Source organism: Canis lupus, chromosome 33 (assembly GCF_048164855.1).
Source record: "Canis lupus baileyi chromosome 33, mCanLup2.hap1, whole genome shotgun sequence".
In the NCBI taxonomy this organism is placed as follows: domain Eukaryota; kingdom Metazoa; phylum Chordata; class Mammalia; order Carnivora; family Canidae; genus Canis; species Canis lupus.
Genome location: NC_132870.1, coordinates 1,979,960 through 1,999,858, shown reverse-complemented (window position 1 = coordinate 1,999,858; position 19,899 = coordinate 1,979,960). Strand labels below are relative to the sequence as shown.

The following is a 19,899-nucleotide window of genomic DNA, read 5'->3' as shown; positions in this document are numbered from 1 at the left end:
TTATAAACAAGGTTGTCTTTTAATGCATGAAGTATGGTAGCTTTTGAAGGGGGATGCAAAGATGGTTATATTGGTTAGCTTACTGGTTCATCCTAGTCTGCCTGTCCCTGTGTAGTTCTAGTAACGAATCTAATTTCAGGTGTGTATGTGAAACCTCTTTTTTTTTTTTTTTTTGTACTACACTTAGATTTTGCATCTTTCCAGATCTGTCCAGCTCCACTCCAACCTTGTTCAATGGCCACTGCCACAGTAGCCTCAACTCCAAATACCACCACTTGTCTCAATCACTCCCAGGCACGTCCTCCTCTTTGGTGCTATGATAGCCACAGCTATGACAGCTCCACTGCAAAGTTTGATTTAAGCTGGCCTATGGAAGTTCTGGGTTACCCAGCAAGTTCCTGAAGTGCCCAAATAACATAATCTGTATGTGGGTTAATTATTGTTCCATATGAAATTTTTTACTAAAAAAAGAAAAAGAAATAGAAAGAAAGGGGGATGCCTGGGTGGCTCAGTGGTTGAGTGTCTGCTTTCTGCTCAGGGCATGATCCTGGAGTCCCAGGATCAAGTCCTGCATCAGGCTCCATGTGAGGAGCCTGCTTCTTCCTCTGCCAATGCCCCTGCATTGGCAGACTCTCTCTGTGTCTCTCATGAATAAATAAATAAAATCTTAAAAAAAATTTTTTTTAAATAGAAAGAAAGGAAAACCAAAAATCAGACTGTTAATTATAGAGAACAAACCAATGGTTACCGGAGGGGAGGTGTGTGGGGGGTTGGGTGAATCAGTAATGAGGATTTAGGAGTTCAGCACCAGGTGTTATATGTAATGTTGAATCACTAAATTCTACACCTGAAATTAATATTACACTGTATGTTAACTAATTGGAATTTTAAAAAATACTTAATAGAAAAAGAGACAGAAAATGGAAGGGAGCTAACAAATTCAACATCCCTCTCCTGATCTACTACCAGAAGTTTCCAAGACCCAGTGGCACCCTTCATATGAACTTCTCAGAGATGTCCGTTGTGTCCAAGCAACCTTTGTGTGTTTTATGAAGTTATAGTTTGCTTCATAATGTATCATAATGAATTATATTTCTTTCCCTATTGTCCTGCTTCACTTCCCTTTCTCTTACTGACCCAGGATTGCAAACTCCAGCCATATATTTGTGTGTAAGGTTTGCCTCAGACTGTTTTTTTTTTTTTTTCCAGACTGTTTCTTAGGGCTAAGGCATTTATATTTTCTGTGTTCACCTTAAGTTTGAACTAAATACAATTTACTAATGAAGTTATTTTGGTTATCACCTTTTTAATCACTTCAAGATAGAAATGGAGAGGATACCCAGTGCATAATTAGGGAAGGGATAGTTCAAATCCCTTGGGTATTTAGATCTTGGTTAAAGCCAGTACATCTCCAAAGGCACTGATTTTCAAATCCTAAATGTGATTGGTAGCTTGAGTGCAGTGTTGTCTTCCAGGATGCAATATGGTCCATCCATTTGAAATGTAGCCACTATTGGTTTCCTCCCACAAATTAAGAGCAGAGGCCTCATTTAGGGAAGCCCTGTGGGAGGCTGATAAATTTGAATGGAAGAAAATATAACTTTATTTGCCCTTCTTTCACAAATGTATGCCTGTTATCAAGAGGTACAGTTTCAATTTCAGTATAGGAAATGTCAATAGATACAACCCACATAAAAGTTCTTTGGAGTCCTCAATACTTTATAAGAATGTAACAGAATCCTGAGACCAAGTAATAAATATCTCCAGAGCCCAGCACAATCTAGGACAAAGTTCAGTAGCAGAGACTTCTGGTGCCTGTGTCACAGCCCCTTAGTGCATCCTAGTTAACCACTGTTTTACAGTGCTTTATAATTTGCAAATAGCTGATAAAGAGGCAGATATATTAAGTTACTATACATCACTATGATTGTATATAATTAAGTGTTTTTCTTATAAATTAAAGAAACCTTTACTTTGGGAAATTAGCACTTTAACATTTGTATTTCTAACCTCCTCTATTGTAAGACTTCAGTGTTCTTGATGCTTTTATTTCCCCATACATGTGCCACACTTGAGCTCCATGGCACACTGAACTAAAAGAGCTTATGTATTATATCCATATTGAAAATTTTGGTGTTTGGAGAGCAATGCATAGAACTATTACTCAGACCGGCATTTGAGATTCCAGTTGTACTTATGGATATATTTTTAAATACTTATATATCTTCTCAACACAAATATTCTCCCCCTTATAATTAGGTTAAAAGAATGGTATTTCAATATTTAATATGAATAATGCCTAATTCTTATCTTCTCCTTTAAAAAATTTTTATCTAACATAAGTGAAGTCAATAGCACTAAAATTTTACAGCAATAAAGTAGACCACATACTGAAACCATTGGCATATTAATCTGGCTAAGATGTGGGAACCTAAGAATATGCCGTATTAATTTTATCTAGCTGGATGCTTTCTAAAAATTGTCACTAGAATGTAGCATTTTCACTTAATTCAAACTTTGTGTTAGAGATACTTATGTTTGTTAACACAAAAAATTTTAATTAGTTTATGATATGGCCTGATTAACAACTGGAAAACTATATCACACCTGGAAAACCAGTTTCATTCAGTGGAAATTGGGCACTGGGTTGGTCTGTCCATCTGTCTGTCTGTTTCTCTCTCTCTCTCTCTCTCTCTCTCTCACACACACACACACACACACACACTCAATCACTCATACACATGCCTTCCTTAAAGAGTTCTAACATAGAATGCAGATTCTTCCTATTTCTTTTTTTAGTATTTTTAATTGAAGTTTGATTTGCCAACATATAACACCCAGTGCTCATCCCATTGAGTGCCCCCCTCAGTGCCTTCCTATTTCAACACAAATTTATACCTTCTCTCACCCAAAATAAGTCATAAAGTCAATGCGTGTTTATATACATGTAGGCACCCAAGTTGAGTTTTTGTTTCCTTTTGTTCAGTTTTATTAAGCATCTACTATATTCTTTATGGATACAACAAACAAGAGACACACACTCTGTTATGTTAGAACTTAACAGTATAGTTCGCTACTATCTAGCAAATATAATGTACCTTTAATTTGTATGGCTACCTCCTCACTAAACTTCTCAAAGGCAAGAACTCATACTTTTCCTTTGTTTCCCAATAAGCTTCTTGGTGTCCCAGTAGTGCGTCAAGTTGCTTTCAACTACAAATATCAGAGATACTGATCTAAAAGTGACAAATATTTGGAGTGTACTTTTCTCAAGTAATAAGAAATCCAGAAGTAGCTGGTTGCAATGCTGGTTTGGAAGCTCAAGAATGTCATTGAGAACTACAGAGTTTTCTGTCTTTTCTACCATCCTCTGATGTCCATCAGAGCTATTAGTCAGAGCTATGAAATGACTGCAGTTATCTTCACATGACAAAGTCAAAAGTAGAAAAGGAGGTTCAGGTTCCCTTCACTGGCCTCTTTCCTTTATCAGTTAAGATATAATTTCCCAAAAACTGCCTTATGTCTCCTTGGCCATAACTGGGTCACTTAGCCATCTATAGCTAGTAGCCCAGGAGGCTGGATAACTGAATATTGATCTGATATATTCAGACTCAATTGAAAGAAGAAACAATAAGGAAAGTGGGTGCCTACTGGGCAGGCAACCAACAGTGTCTGCCAAAACAGGGTGTTAAATAAAGGCCCTGCATAGTCAAAACCAGACTAGAACAGAGGATGGGATAGTGATATGGATGGTAAATATGCTAAAGATGATAGGAGTCAAGTCAAAGAGTATGACCATATCCAGGTTCCCAAATCCTAAATGAGTTGTGTACATTTGAAAATTTGGGGGAGGTTTCATAAGATAATAGCAATAATGACAAGTACCTGAAGGAGTCTATAGGGATGGCTGAAGATCCTGTCTGTACAGGGTAGAACCAGGACATTGTCATGGAGTTTCATGACAAATTTGGAGGTCTTCTGGGAGAATAGGCAGGTTCTTCTCAATTGGATGACCAAGAAATTAGTATCTCCAGATTTTAATTACAGGAAGAAACTATGGAAGTAGCCTATTTGCTATGAATTTTAAAGGAAAGTTTACAGGGAAAATGGGAGTTACACCTGGCACTGGGAGTGGTTGAAAGAACAATGTCAAAAAGAAGATGTGGCTTGGAGGGTGGGGAAGAGAAGTAGGCAGGAAGGAAACTGGGATAAACACATGGGCAAAAATCAATTTCCTGTAAGTTACCTACTCCAGATCCTGGCAGAAATTCAAGAGAATGAGAAATCAAGATAAAGAGGAAGCTTATGGTTGAATGTAACCCCTCTGTAAGTTATGACTCTCTAGTGTAAGTAAACCAACCTTAACTATTTTTTTTTAAAAGAAGGAGGATATTGAACAGACTCTAAGGTTAAGAAGGCAGCTGGGCCTCAGAAGGTGACAGGAATCTAAGTCTGGTAAACTGCCAGAAATATCCCATCTCTGTTTCTTTGTATTCAGATAATTTTTGTCTGCTCTCCTAGGCTATTGATAGAATACAGCCACCCCACACTTAAGCCTACGAGTTACATTTCTATCCAGTCACTAACATGCTGACTTAATTCCATGTCCTTGGAGGGCATATGATTGATCCTTTTTGGATTAGATGGGGTCTACCCAACCTCAACTAATGCTAGGGAGACTCAATTATGTAACATAAATATGGCTTCCAGGATCTCATCCCTAAACTGGGAAGAAGAGATAGTTTCGAGAGAAAAGGGGATCATTATATGCTGTGAAGATATCCCAGCTATTTATTACAATGCTGAAGCCAGAAATAGTATAATTGGTATGGTTCTTGTCTCCAAGTACAGCTCTAGTGTATCCTATCCTCACATTGGATTTCATGTTTAGTTCAGTTTGTCCAAGTGGGTGATCTAGAAAGAGAAATAGAACATGGAAAGGCAAGTCCAACTCCCACAAGTTTGTCATCTATGTTATGTAGAAGACATGTTTTAGTAGAAGAGGCAGGGTAGGGGTTGGAAGGAAGGGAAGAACTTCATAGACATCAAGAGCAGAGATGATATTGTTTTCTTCACCAAAAAAGATATATAACTGAGCAGTCTTCCTGTGACAGAAAAAGACTATGTGGATCTTATCTCAAGGATCAAAAAATATGATAAAGGCTGAAACTGGTGTTTTGGAAGAGGCCAAGAGTGGACTCCATAATTCTAAAGGTATCTTTTGTAAGTACCATAGGAAAAAATAGCTTTTATTTTTTTTTAATGTTTTTAAATTTTGTAAAAATTTTAAATTCAGTTAGCCAACATATAGTACATCATTAGTTTCAGATATAGAGTTCAATAATTCATCAGTTGCATACAACTAACTTTAAATTTATTTTTAAAAGATAAAACACCTTGGAAGGGGTCCTCTAGATCTGGTAAAATAGCATAAAACAGTGGGGGGGGGGGGGCAGCCTGGGTGGCTCAGCAGTTTAGCACCACCTTCAGCCCAGGTCCTGGAGACCCAGGATCAAGTCCCATGTTGGCCTCCCTTCATGGAGCCTGCTTCTCCCTCTGCCTGTGTCTCTGCCTCTCTCTCTCAATCTCTCTCTCTCTCTCTGTCTCTCATGAATAAATAAATAAAATCTTTTTAAAAAATAGCACAAAACAGTGGGAAGAATCCTGAATTTGAAATGAGTATGCCAGACTTAGAATTCTAGCTGCACAACTTGTGTTACTGTGAGCAAGTACTTATTTTTTTTTTCATAAAGAAGTTAATGACAGATTAACATCTTTCTGACTTATAACTTTACATGGTTGTGGGAATCAATTTAATTAGAATAATGCAGGTGGGAAACAGGTGAACTCAATGCAAATGTTAGTATTGATGCAGAAATTGAAGGAGAAATATTCATATAATGGATGAAAGGGGAAGACTCTCCTGTTAGCTAATAGTCACTCCTATAGCAACTGAATCCATTGGGGGTTGGAGAAATGGAGCTAGATGCTGAGTACTGAAGGTGCAGAGCCAGTCTTATTCAGGCTACATAACAGCTCTGAAATTTTCCTTTATAAGAAATACATTCTTTGATTATCAAGCAGGCCTCTTTGCAGGATTTTTGGAAGCACAAAACCAGGTAGAAACATTTGCAAACTTGAGTGGTAGATATGGGGCCAACTTGGTCAAAGTCTAAGGACCTCACAGAGCAGCCTGTTGGTTTTGGGTATAGAGAATTCTGTCCCAAAGACTGGACTTTGAGGGTCGATGAAAGGAGCAGAAAAGCCCTTACTCAGTGTCCCTGAACCCACTGTGCTCGGAAGTCTGTGTTGGGAGGGTGATGTTCTAGAAATAAGTGTTTGGGGACTTTTTGTTTGGGTGTATTTGATCTAGAGGTCAGCAGGGTCACAAAAAGAACATCTAAACACCAAGAGGCTTGCATTCTGCAAGAAATAGTCTTGCAGGAAATCTGCTTGGTAGTTTCAACTCTGGTAGAAGCTGGTTGGTTTCATCAGGCAAGCCCTTTGAGTCTTCTCAGGATCAAGCTACCCACCCTTCTTAAGTTTTTATTTTGTATTTATAGTCAAGAATATAGGATCCTGGATTAAAAGGTGAGACATTTAGGGCAGACAGAGCTTGAACTGTTGAACTTTTCAGGCCAACTGAACATCCCTGCAGCTCTCTGATTAGTCTAGTAGCCAGAAATATTGTCCTCTCTGAGAGTATTCAGTTAAAATAAGTGCCATAGGGCCACATCACAAAATTCCTCAGAAAGCTCTTACCCCAGCCCCTGCCATCTTAGCTCCCTTCCAAGACCCCAAGCAGCAGGGGCATGGGTGATAAATACTGTACACACCAAGATGGTTGCTGAATGATCTAAACACTGGACAGGGAGGACTCATAAATGCTATCATACCTTGTTTATTTCAAAAGAGGAAAGAGTCAGGAAGGATTAAAGCAGAAGAATTGGGGAAGAATGAATATTATGTTTAGAATAAAGTTTTTAAAAACCACTGCGAACCAAAAGGGGAATCCCACTCTTTTTGCATGGATCTACTTCCTCTTTTACATATTTGGGAGGACGGTATAATTAGCTAAGGACACTGAGCAACCTCAAGGAAAGCATTTGGAAGTCCCCTCTGGCCCCCATTTCAAAAGGAGGCTCTTAATTTGGCTCAAAGTTCTTACCACAAATGTGCTGAATCAGGCCCTGGATGCCTTCTGTCTGCCAGCAGGAATGGGACTCTTGGAGGTACCCGTTAGCAGGAAGCCTAATTCACTTTCTGGTAAGAAAAATAAAGGGAATGACCCTAAATTTTGGAGTATACAAGCATGCTTAGATTATGGTCTGTCAAATGCTAGTCGTACATTTGAACTTCTGCCTCAATCATTGCCATCTCTTTGCCAATCAAGGGGGTATATCCTCATAAACATAAATGTGTTAAGCATCAAAAAGGAGATGCAGTGAGAGTCAGACCAAACATTCCTAAAAGAAATCTTGTTTAAATAACTATCTAAACATTCAAACTTACATTAACATAACATAACCTTAGTTTCTATCTGATATCATCACTCTGAGTATTGTCTGTCTGCTCAGAGACTTGTGGAGAACAGAAAAGAAACACATTCACTTCCAATCTAGTGGTAAATTAGAGTAAATTTCACAGACTGGGAAAGTGTGTGAAGAAAAATTGATTGGTAGTACCAAGGCAAGGAAACAGCCTTAGTGGATTTACATAAACATGGTGGTAGGCATGTGGACCCATGCAAACATGAAAGTGTGCGTCTATGAGCAGGTGTATATCCCTAATATAAGGACAGAAGCCCCTGTCCCACCTGGAAGAAAAAGATATATCATTTGGGGTAACGAACTTAACTACTAATTAACCAGGGTGTAATTATGAAAATGGTAGCAAGAGATCATAATTGCCCGCTGGGGTAACTGATATCATACTTTTGCTCATATTATGCATTCTTGATTGTTTTGTATTATCTATATTAAGTTTACTTGTGGGTTGCTCTAGGAATGACATTTTTAATGAGCCCATCTCCATAGATGACTGTAGGTCAGGCCACCCTAGTGGTCATCCAAACTTTTTGCCCATCATGGCCATAATGCCCACCTTGTTAAGAGGGTTAAATGTGGCCAGTTGGCCTCTGCTCTTCTGGGATTCTATCATCCCCATTGCTTTCAGGGAGCCTAATTCCATAATCACTTCCCTTACTGCCAGTTCCAGGCCACAGAGTATAGTTTTTCATCAATGCTAGTGCCCTCTCACCAGAGCATTCATTAACATCTTGTTAAACAGTGTCCTATAGGCTCTACTGAGGTCCATGATTAGCTCTCATAGAGTAGATTGTGGTCAAGTCTTATGCAGTAGATCCACGTTAGCATGATCCCTTCCTCAATAGTCTATCTAGGCAATTCTGGCATCTCTACTTCATTCAACATGGGCCATCACTAATACTAAGCTTCCAAAAGCCACCCCAGCACTATTAATCAGGGTCCTTTCCAAGGATCTAAGTCCTATATCAAGGGAGAATGCCCTCATTATGACCAACTTTTTCTTATCTGGATTCATAGTTCTCCCCAAGCAGGCCCAGCACCCTCAGGATCCATTCCAAGGTAGGATTTTCTAGTTCCAGACTGAATGTTAGCCAAGTCTTTCAACTCATTTGACATCTCCCATATATTTTGACAGATCCAGCACTTACTCAGGAGGATTCTGCTAAGTTTTGACCCCCTAATTATAGGTCTAGTGGACAGGAGATTAAGTGGGGGTACAGATGCTGAAGAAAGCATGTGACTTACTAGACACGTGTCTCATTTGAGGTTTCTGCATAATATTCAAGGAAGAGAGGGAGCTCTGCCTTCTAAGAAGGGATGAGAGAAGTATTTCTGCAAACCCAGAGGGCTCAGAGGATCAGGAGATTCAAATATCTCAAGTCCATCTCCCCAGATATCACTATTCCAAATCTCAAGGTCTTACTTCTCTTCTATTAGGGCCAGAACTTTGGTGTAGGATTTTTTTTTTTTTTTTTTTTTTTTTTTTTACCAGGCTGGAAATTCAGCCTTCTCTGAAGTTCTGTCTGTTAGGGATCCCTGGGTGGCGCAGTGGTTTGGCGCCTGCCTTTAGCCCAGGGTGCGATCCTGGAGACCCGGGATCGAATCCCACGTCGGGCTCTCAGTGCATGGAGCCTGCTTCTCCCTCTGCCTATGTCTCTGCCTCTCTCTCTCTGTGACTATCATAAATAAATAAAAATTTAAAAAAATTCTTTAAAAAAACAAAAAGACTAGAGTGAGACAAATGAAGCACCTAAGGTACAAAATTTAAGGAAGTTCTTATTCTCAGGGTCATTGAGACATTGGCCTTGCACTGGAAGAACCACAAATTAGAGTGTGTCCTAAGATTTCGTGCCCTAGGCGCTTCATTTGTTTCATGCTAGCCCTGGCCCTGTTCAGCCTTTCATCTGCAGAAGATAGGGAGTCTTTTATTTTAATTTTTTAACATTGAAGTATAATTGACATACAATATTATATTAGTTACAGGTGTCCAACATAGTGACTTGACACATATATATTATAAGATGCTTACCATGGTAAGTGTAGCTGTCACCTGTCACCACGCAAAATTATGATATATTATTGACTATATTCCCCACGCAGTGTATTACATCCCTGTGATTTTTAAATTTTGTAATTGGAAATTTGTACCTCTTAATTCCCTTCACCTATTTGGCCCCTCTTCCTCACCCCTCTGGAAACCACCAGGTTGTTCTCTGTATTTACGAGTTGGTTTCTGTTTTGTTTTTTAGATTCCACACATAAGTATAATCATTCAGTATTTATCTTACTCTGACTTATTTCACTCAGCATAATAACTGCTGTCTATACATATTGCAAATGGCAAGATGTCATTCTTTTTTATGGCTGAATAATATTATATTGTGTATATATATATGAAGATATACATATGGATACATATATCTTCATCTTCTTCATTCATCTTCATTCATGTATCAAAAGACATTTAGGTTGCTTCCATATTATGGCTATTGTAAATAATGCTTCAATAAACATAAGGGTGCATATTTTTATTTTCAAATTAGTGTTTTTATTTTCTTTGGGTGAATATCCAAAATGGAATTGCTGGATTGCATGGTAGTTCTGTTAATTTTTTGAGGAACTTCCATACTGTTTTCCACAGTGGCTGCACCAATTTGAATTCCCACCAATAGTGTACAAAGGTTCCTTTTTCACCACATCCTTGGCAACACGTGTTATTTCTCATCTTTTTTTTTTCATTTTAATACTCGCCATTCTGACATATGTGAGATGATATCTCATTGTGGGTATTTTTAAAGATTTTATTTATTTATTCATGAGAGACACACATACACAGAGGCAGAGACACAGACAGAGGGAGAAGCAGTCTCCATGCAGGGAGCCTGATGTAGGACTCAATCCCAGCAATCCAGGATCACACCCTCAGCCAAAGGCGGATGCTCAACAGCTGAGCCACCCAGGCATCCCTCTCTGTGGTTTTAATTTGCATTTACCTGATGATTAATGATGTTGAGCATCTTTTCATTTGTCTGATAGCCATCTATATGTCTTCTTTGGAAAAATGTCTATTCAGATTCTCTGCTCGTTTTTAATCAGATTGTTGGGATTTTTTGATGTTAAGCTGTATGAGTTCTTTATATACTTTGGATGTTAACCCCTTAACAGATATATATCATTTGAAAATATCTTCTCCCATTTAGTTGGTTGCACTTGATTTTGTTGATGGTTTCCTTCAATGTGAAAAAGCTATTTAGTCTGATATAATCTTAATTATTTACTTTTTCTTCTGTTGCCCTTGCCTGAAGAGACAGATCCAAAAAATATTGCTAAGACCAATGTCCAAGAGCTTACTGCCTATGTTTTCTTTTAGGAATTTTATGAATTCAGGTCTCACATTCAGGTATTTAATCCCTTTTGAGTTTATTTTTGTATGTGGTATAAGAAAGCAGTCTAGTTTTATTCTATGTCAGGCAGCTATCCAATTTTCCCAGAACCATTTGTAAAGAGACCATCTTTTCCCCATTATATATTCTTCCCTCCTTTTTCATAGATTAATTGACAATATAAGTATGGCTTTAATTCTGGGCTCTTTATTCAGTTTCATTGAACTGTCTATTTTTGTGCCAATACCACAGTGTTTTGATTACTACAGCTTTGTAGTATAGTTTGAAACCTGGAATTATGATACCTCCAATTTCATTCTTTTTTCTCAAGCTTGCTTTGGTTCTTCAAGGTTATTTGTGGTTCTTCACAAATTTTAGGATTATTTCTTCTAGTTCTGTGAAAATTGCTATTGGTATTATGGTAGAGATTGGATTAAATATGTAAATTGCTTTGGATAGTATGGTCATTTTATTTTATTTTTTTAAAGATTTTATTTATTTATTCATGATAGACATAGAGAGAGAGAGAGATGCAGAGACACAGGCAGAGGGAGAAGCAGGCTCCATGCAGGGAGCCTGATGTGGGACTCAATCCCGGAACTCCAGGATCATGTCCTGGGCCGAAGGCAGGTGCTAAATTGCTGAGCCTCCCAAGGATCCCCTAGTATGGTCATTTTAACAATATTAATTCTTCCAATCAATGAGCATGGTATGTCATTCCATTTATCTGTGTCATCTTCAATTTCCTTCACTAATGCCTTATTTTTAATGGAATGATATCTTTTTTTTTTTTTTTAGTTTTTTTTGGGGGAGGGGGTTTGTATATTTTTTTTATTGGAGTTCAATTTGCCAACATATAGCATAACACCCAGTGCTCATCCCATCAAGTGACCCCCTCAGTGCCCTCACCCAGTCACCCCAACCCCCTGCCCACCTCCCCTTCCACCACCCCTTGTTCATTTCCCAGAGTTAGGTGTCTCTCATGTTCTGTCTCCCTCATTAATGTCTTATAGTACAGAGTATTGGTCTTTCATCTCATTGGTTAAACTTATTCTTAGGTATTTTCTTCTTTGTGATGCAACTGTAAATGGGATTGTTTTCTTAGTCCCTCTTTGTGGTAGTTTGTTATTATCCTTTTGTAGTAGTCCCTTATAAACTTTGTGTTTCTGTGATGTTGGTTGTAATTTCCCTTCTTTCATTTCTGATTTTATTTTTTTAAGCCCTCACTCTTTCCTCTCAATGAGTCTGGCTAAAGTTATGTTTGTTTGTTTGTTTCAATTTTACTTATCTTTTCAGAGGCAGTTCTTAGTGTCATTGATCTTTTCTTTCTTTAGTCTCTATTTATTCACTCTAATATTTATTATTTCCTTACTTCTACTAACTTTGGGCTTTGTTTGCCCTTCTTTTTCTAGTTCCTTTAGGTGTGTAAGGTTAGGTTGAGATTCTTGAGATTTTCCTTATTTCTTGAGGTAGGTCTGTATTATTGTAAAATTTCCTCTTCTTTTAAAAAATATTTTATTTATTTATTCATGAGAGACACACAGAGAGAAGCAGAGACCATAGGCAGAGGGAGAAGCAGACTTCCAGTGGGGATCCTGATGCAGAACTCGATCCCAGGACCCGGGATCACAACCTAAGCCAAAGGCAGACGCTCAACCACTGAGCCATCCAGGCATCCCATAAACTTTCCTCTTAGAACTACTTCTCCTGCATCCCCCAAATTTTGGATAATTGTGTTTCCATTTTCATTTGTCTTAAGAAGGTATTTTTAAAATTTCCTCTTTGATTTCTTGGTTGATCCATTGGTTGTTTAATAGCATGTTGTTTAGCTTCTATGTATTTGAGTTTTTCCACTTTTCTTCCTGTAATTGATTTGTAGTTTTATACTGTTGTCAAAATAGTTGCTTGATATGATTTCAATCTTCTTAAGTTTATAAAGATATGTGATATAACCTGGAGGATGTTCAATGTGCACTTGAAAAGAACATACATTCTATTATTTTTGGTTGTAATGTTCTATACATATCTGTTAAGACCATGTAGTCTAATGTTTTGTTCAAAGCCATTGTTTCTTTATTAAACTTACTTTTTAAAAATTTTTGTTTAAATTCAATTTAGGGGATCCCTGGGTGGCACAGCGGTTTGGCGCCTGCCTTTGGCCCAGGGCGCGATCCTGGAGACCCGGGATCGAATCCCACGTCGGGCTCCCGGTGCATGGAGCCTGCTTCTCCCTCTGCCTGTGTCTCTGCGCCTCTCTCTCTCTCTCTCTCTCTCTCTGGCTATCATAAATAAATAAAAATTTAAAAAAAATTAAAAAAAATAAATAAATTCAATTTAGTTAACATATAGTATATTATTAGTTTCAGGGGTAGAATTCAGTGATTCATTAGTTGCATATAACACCCAGTGCTCATTACATCAAGTTCCCTCCTTAATGCCCATCATCCTGTTACCAGATGCCCCCCCACTCCGCTCCCCTCCAGCAACCCTCAGTTTCTGTTTGAATGATCTATTCATTGATGTAAATACAGTGTTAAATTCTGCTATGATTGTTGTATTACTGTCAATTTCTCCCTTTATATCTATTAATGTATGCTTTATATATTTAGGTGCTCCTATGTTGGGTACAGAGATATTTTCAATTGTTATATCCTTTTATTAGATTGGCCCCTTTATCACTGTGTATGCCCTTCTTTGTTTAATTACAGTCTTTTCTTAAAAGTCTATTTTGTCTGAATAAGTATTGCCACTCCAGCTTAATGTTTGCTTCCATTTGTATAGGATATCTTTTTCCATCCTTTCATTTTTAGCCTGTGTCTTTATATCTAAAGTGAGTGTCATGTAGGCATCATATAGATGTGTCATTTTTAATACAGTCGCTCGATGTCTTTTGATTGGAATATTTAGTCTTTTTAGAGTAATTATTGATAGATATATACTTATTGTCACTTTGTTACTTGTCTCCTGGCTATTTTTGAAGTTCTTCTCTGTGCCTTTCTTCTTTCACTCTCTTCCCTTGTGATTTGATTATTTTATTTTGTATAATGTTTGGATTCCTTTATCATTTTTTTGAGTGTCTATTACAGGGTTTTGGTTATGATGAGGTCTATATATTATCCTATAGAAATATAGCAGTCTTCCTCTTCCGCCTGTACCTCATTCCAGTTAGTTTTAGCAATCACATTGTTCCAGCATGCCAGGGGCTATTATTACATTACATACTCATGGCCACACAGCTAGTGAGCAATTTAACTTCATAATCCATCCTTAAAGCACACTTTCTTTACCAACTTTGGTCTTATTTTGAGTTCCCTAGAGACAGGCCCAAGATGGGGATTCTTTTTTTTTTTTTTCTTTTTTCCCCAAAGATTTTATTTATTCATTATATATATATATATTTTAATACATATATATTAATATATATACATATATATGTGTGTGTGTGTATATATATATATATATATATATAGAGAGAGAGAGAGAGAGAGAGAGAGAGAGAAGCAGAGACATAGGCAGAGGGAGAAGCAGGCTCCATGCAGGGAGCCTGACATGGGACTCGATCCCGGGACCCTAGGATCACACCCTGGGCCAAAAGCAGGTGCTGAACCGCTGAGCCACCCAGGGATCCCCCCAAAATGGGGATTCTTAAGTGGTTAATTAGGTGAGTATTCTTAGGAAAAAGAGAACAAGGGAAGCAGAATAGAGCAGATGAAAAAGTTAAGCAAGAATGTACTCAGTGGAGTCTCACTTTAGTCTGATTCCATAATTCTAAAACATAAATTGTACTATAAAATACTTGCACCTTAAAGCAAGGGGGCTTGCCCCTTATGCCCTGAACAGGCCATTGGCCGAGGTCTGGCCCAGGTGAGCAGGTGAGGGAGAAGAAGTGTAGTGGTGAAGCCTTCCATAGGTTTCTGTTTTCCCAGAGCTAATGCTCTGGAGAAGGAGCAGCTGTGAATGGTTACTGGATAATACTCAGAACATCTGTGGCATTACTACCACAGATGGTAAAAGGGATCTGAGTGGAACACCAACAGCATTAAGAATATCTCTTAGAAAGCATTGTAGTCTGAAATGCTTTGAAACTAGAACTCAATCACAAGAAGAAATTTGTAAAGAACTCAAACAAATGGAAGTTAAAGAGCATCCTACTAAAAGATGAATAGGTCAAACAGGAAATTAGAGAAAAATTAAAAAGTTTCATGGAAACTAATGAAAATGAAAATACAGCCATTCAAAATCATTGGGATACAGCAAAAGTGGTCCTTAGAGGAAAATACATCGCAATACAAGCATCCCTCAAAAAGTTGGAAAAATCTCAAATACATAGCTAACCTCACACCTAAAGGAACTAGACAAAGAATAAATAAAACCTACGCCAAGCAGAAGAAGGGAGATAACAAAGATTCGAGCAGAACTCAATGAAATAGAGACTACAGGAACTGTAGAATGGATCAACAAAACCAGGAGTTGGTTCTTTGAAAGAATTATAAGATAGATAAACCCCTAGCAAGCCTTATTAAAAAGAAAAGAGACTCAATAAAATCACAAACAAAAGAAATCACAACCAATACCAAGGAAATACAAAGAATTTTTAAAACATCTTATGAGCAACTATATGCCAACAAATTATGCAATCTGGAAGAAATGGATGCATTTCTGGAAACCTACAAATTGCCAAAACTGAAACAGGCCAATAGAAAACCTGAACAGGCAAATAACCAGTGAGGAAATTGAAGCAGTAATCAAAAGCCTTCTAAGGAACAAAAGTCCAGGGCCAGATGGCTTCCCAGGGGAATTCTACCAAACGTTTAAAGTAGAAATAATACCAATTCTACTAAAGCTGTTGTGAAGGATAGAAATGGAGGGAATACTTCCAAATTTATTCTACGAGGTCAAAATTACCTTGAACCCAAAACCAGACTAAGACCCCACCAAAAAGGAGAATTATAGAACAATATCCCTGATGAACATGGATGCAAAAATTCTCACCAAGTTGCTAGTCAATAGGATCCAACAGTACATTAAGAAGATTATTCACCATGACCAAGTGGGATTTATCCCTGGGATGCAAGGGTGGTTCAACACTCATAAAACAATCAATGTGATAGATCACACCAACAAGAGAAGAAAACAAGACCACATGATCCTCTCAGTAGATGCTGAGAAAGCATTTGACAAAATACAGCATCCATTCCTGATCAAAACTCTTCAGAGTGTAGGGATAGAGGGCACATTACTCAATATCTTAAAAGGCATTTATGAAAAGCCCACAGCGAATATCATTCTCAATGGGGAAACACTGGGAGCCTTTCCCCTAAGATCAGGAACATGACAGGGATGTCCACTCTCAACACTGTTATTCAACATAGTGCTAGAAGTCCTAGCCTCAGCAATCAGACAATAGAAAGAAAAGGCATTCAAATTGGTAAAGAAGTCAAACTCTCCCTCTTCTCAGATGACGTGAAACTGTACATAGAAAACCCAAAAGACTTGACCCCAAGATTGCTAGAACTCATACAGCAATTTGGCAATGTGGCAGGATACAAAATCAATGCCCAGAAATCAGTGTCATTTCTATACACTAACAATGAGACTGATAAAGAGAAATTAAAGTCAATCCCATTTTACAATTGCACCCAAAACCATAAAATACCTAGAAATAAACCTAACCCGAATAGGTAAATGACCTATACTCTACAAATTACAGAACACTTCTGAAAGAAATTGAGGAAGATGTAAAGAGACAGGAAAATAGTCCATGCTCATGGATTGGAAGAATAAATATTGTGAAAATGTCTATGCTACTCAGGGCAATCTACACGTTTAATGCAATCCCTATCAAAATACCGTGGAATTTCTTCACAGTTGGAACAAATAATCTTAAGATTTCTATGGAATCAGAAAAGACCCCAAATAACTAGAGGAATGTTGAAAAAGAAAACCAGAGCTGGGGGCATCACAATGCCAGATTTCAAGCTGTGTTACAAAGCTGTGATCATCAAGACAGTATGGTACTGGCACAAAAACAGACACACAGATCAATGGAACAGAATAGAGAACCCAGAAATAGGCCCTCAACTCTATGGTCATCTCATCTTCAACAAAGCAGGAAAGACTGTCCACTGGAAAAAAAGACAGTCTCTTCAATAAATGGTGTGGGGAAAAGTGGACAGCCACATGCAGAAGAATGAAACTGAACCATTTTCTTACACCAGACACAAAGATAAACTCAAAATGGATGAAATATCTAAACATGAGACAAGAATCCATCAAATCCTAGAGGAGAACACAGGCAACAACCTTCTGAACTTGGCCACAGCAACTTCCTGCAAGACACATCTATTAAGACAAGGGAAACAAAAGTAAAAATGAACTATTGAGACTTAGTCAGGATAAAAACTTCTGGACAGCAAATAAAACAATCAACAAAACTAAAAGACAACCTACAGAATGGGAGTAGATATTTGCAAATGACACATCAGATAAAGGGCTAGTATCCAAGATCTATAAAGAACTTATTAAACTCAATACCCAAGAAACCAACAATCCAATCATGAAATGGGCAAAAGACATGAACAGACATTTCTCCAAAGAAGACAGACATGGCCAACAAGCACATGAGAAAATGCTTTACGTCACTTGCCATCAGGGAAATACAAATCAAAACCACAATGAGATACCACCTCACACCAGTCAGAATGGCAAAAATTAGCAAGACAGCAAACCATAAATGTTGGAGAGGATGTGGGGGAAAGGGTAACCTTCTTGCATTGTTGGTGATAATGCAAGTTGGTACAGCCACTCTGGAAAACAGTGTGGAGGTTCTTCAAGAAGTTAAAAGTATAGCTACCCTATGACCCAGGAATTGCATTACTGGGTATTTACCCCAAAGACACTGATGTAGTGAAACAATGGGACACTTGAACCCCAATATTTATAGCAACAATGTCGACAATAGCCAAACCATGGAAGAAGCCTTGATGTCCTGTGACAGATGAATGGATAAAGAAGATATGGTATATATATATATATATATATATATATATATATATATATATATATACACACATATATATATTGTGACTTCCTGAGACCCTATGTCCCCCTGGATTTGCCTTAACTTCCTAAATAGGTATGCGTGTTCTGTTCATGCAGGAAGCTCTTTGCAATAGTGAGCATTGTCTCCTCACCTTGACTTTTGTTAATCTAACAGATGCATGGTCCTGTCTTGGAATATTGCAAAGCATCTCCAACTCCATAGCAGCTCAGTAATCAAGGGGTAAAGACATGTTCAAGACAGAAGGAAGTCCAGATAGACTTAGTCCCTCCCCACTACCATGCTAGTTGAGTATTCTGGGGAACCATGGCCTTGGGACACAGGTGACCTGGGATGGTCTGGGCAAGCTCCCAGAATCTCAAGAGCCCTATGGTGGAACAGCTGAGGGAGGAGGTGGATGAGATGCCAAAAGTACAGCTCCTTCCCCAACCCCCAACCCAGGCCCTAAGAGGCAGGGTGCCCCTTGTGGAGGATACCTCAAGCATGACCTCCTGATGTTTTTCCATCCATGAACAAGCCCCTCATCCAGTGACTGTTCCCGTGTCCCTGCCTTACTTTGTCAGTTTGGTTCCCAGCTAGAGTGACTCCATACTTTTTTTTTATTCCATCTGGCCTGAGGACAGTTAATATATATATATATTCCATCTGGCCTGAGGACAGTTATATATATATATATAATGGAATATTAGTCTGCAGAAAGGATGAATTCCTACTACCATTTGTATATATATATATATATATATATTCCATCTGGCCTGAGGACAGTTATATATATATATATAATGGAATATTAGTCTGCAGAAAGGATGAATTCCTACTACCATTTGGGTCAACATAGATAGAACTGGAGGGTGTTATGCTGAGTGAAGTAAGTCAATCTGAGAAAGACAGTCATCATATGGTTTCACTCATATGTGGAATATAAGAAATAGTGAAAGGGACTATAGGGAAGGGGGCAAACTGAGGGGAAAAATAGAGAGGAAGACAAACCATAAGAGACTCCTAACTCTGGAAAACAAACAAAGGGTTGCAGAATGGGAGGATGGGGTAACTGGGTGATGGTTATTAAGGAGGGCACATGATGGGTATAACACTGAATGTTATATGTCGACAAATATAAAAAATATATATAAAAATATATAAATATAAAAAACCCCCACAAAACATTTTTAAAATTTAAGAATATTGAAATAATATCAGGTATAGTGAGATGAACTAGAAATCAATTTCTAGTACAAGAAGAACACTGAAAACTTCACAAATATGTGGAAATTAAACTATATACTACTAAACAACAATTGAATCAAAGAAGAAATTAAAAGAATTTACAGATGTCCTGGCATTTCACTGCATCTGTATCTTTGGGATAAATACCCAGTAGTGCAATTGCTGGATCATAGGGTGGCTCTATTTTTAACTCTTTGAGGAATCTTAACACTGTTTTCCAGAGTGGCTATATCATCTGCACCCCGATGTCTCTAGCAGCAATGTCCACAATAGCGAAACTGTGGAAGGAGCCTCGGTGTCCATCGGCAGATGAATGGATAAAGAAGATGTGGTCTATGTATACAATGGAATATTCCTCAGCCATCAGAAAGGACCAATATCCACCATTTGCTTCTACATGGATGGAACTGGAAGGTATTATGCTGAGTGAAGTAAGTCAATCAGAGAAGGACAACTATTATATGGTTTCACTCATACAGGGAATATAAGAAATAGTGAAAGGGATTATAGGGGAAAGGAGGGAAAATGAGTGGAAAAACCTAGAGCAGGTTACAAAACATGAGAGACTCCTAATTCTGGGAAATGAACAAAGGGTAGTGGAAGGGGAAGTGGGCAGGGGGATGGGGTGACTGGGTGATGGGCACTGAAGAGGGCACTTGACAGGATGAGCACTGAGTGTTAT

General features: G+C 38.1%; 1 long non-coding RNA gene across 2 annotated transcripts in view; it reads right to left on the bottom strand.

Moving 5' to 3' along the window:
* The window catches only part of LOC140623510 (uncharacterized), a 133,068-nt gene that overhangs the window by 58,030 nt on the left and 55,139 nt on the right, over positions 1 to 19,899 (bottom strand). For both annotated transcript variants that reach the window (XR_012023124.1, XR_012023125.1), the window contains exon 4: positions 7,169 to 7,263. This is a non-coding gene — a long non-coding RNA (uncharacterized lncRNA). The remainder of the gene's footprint in view (positions 1 to 7,168; positions 7,264 to 19,899) is intronic.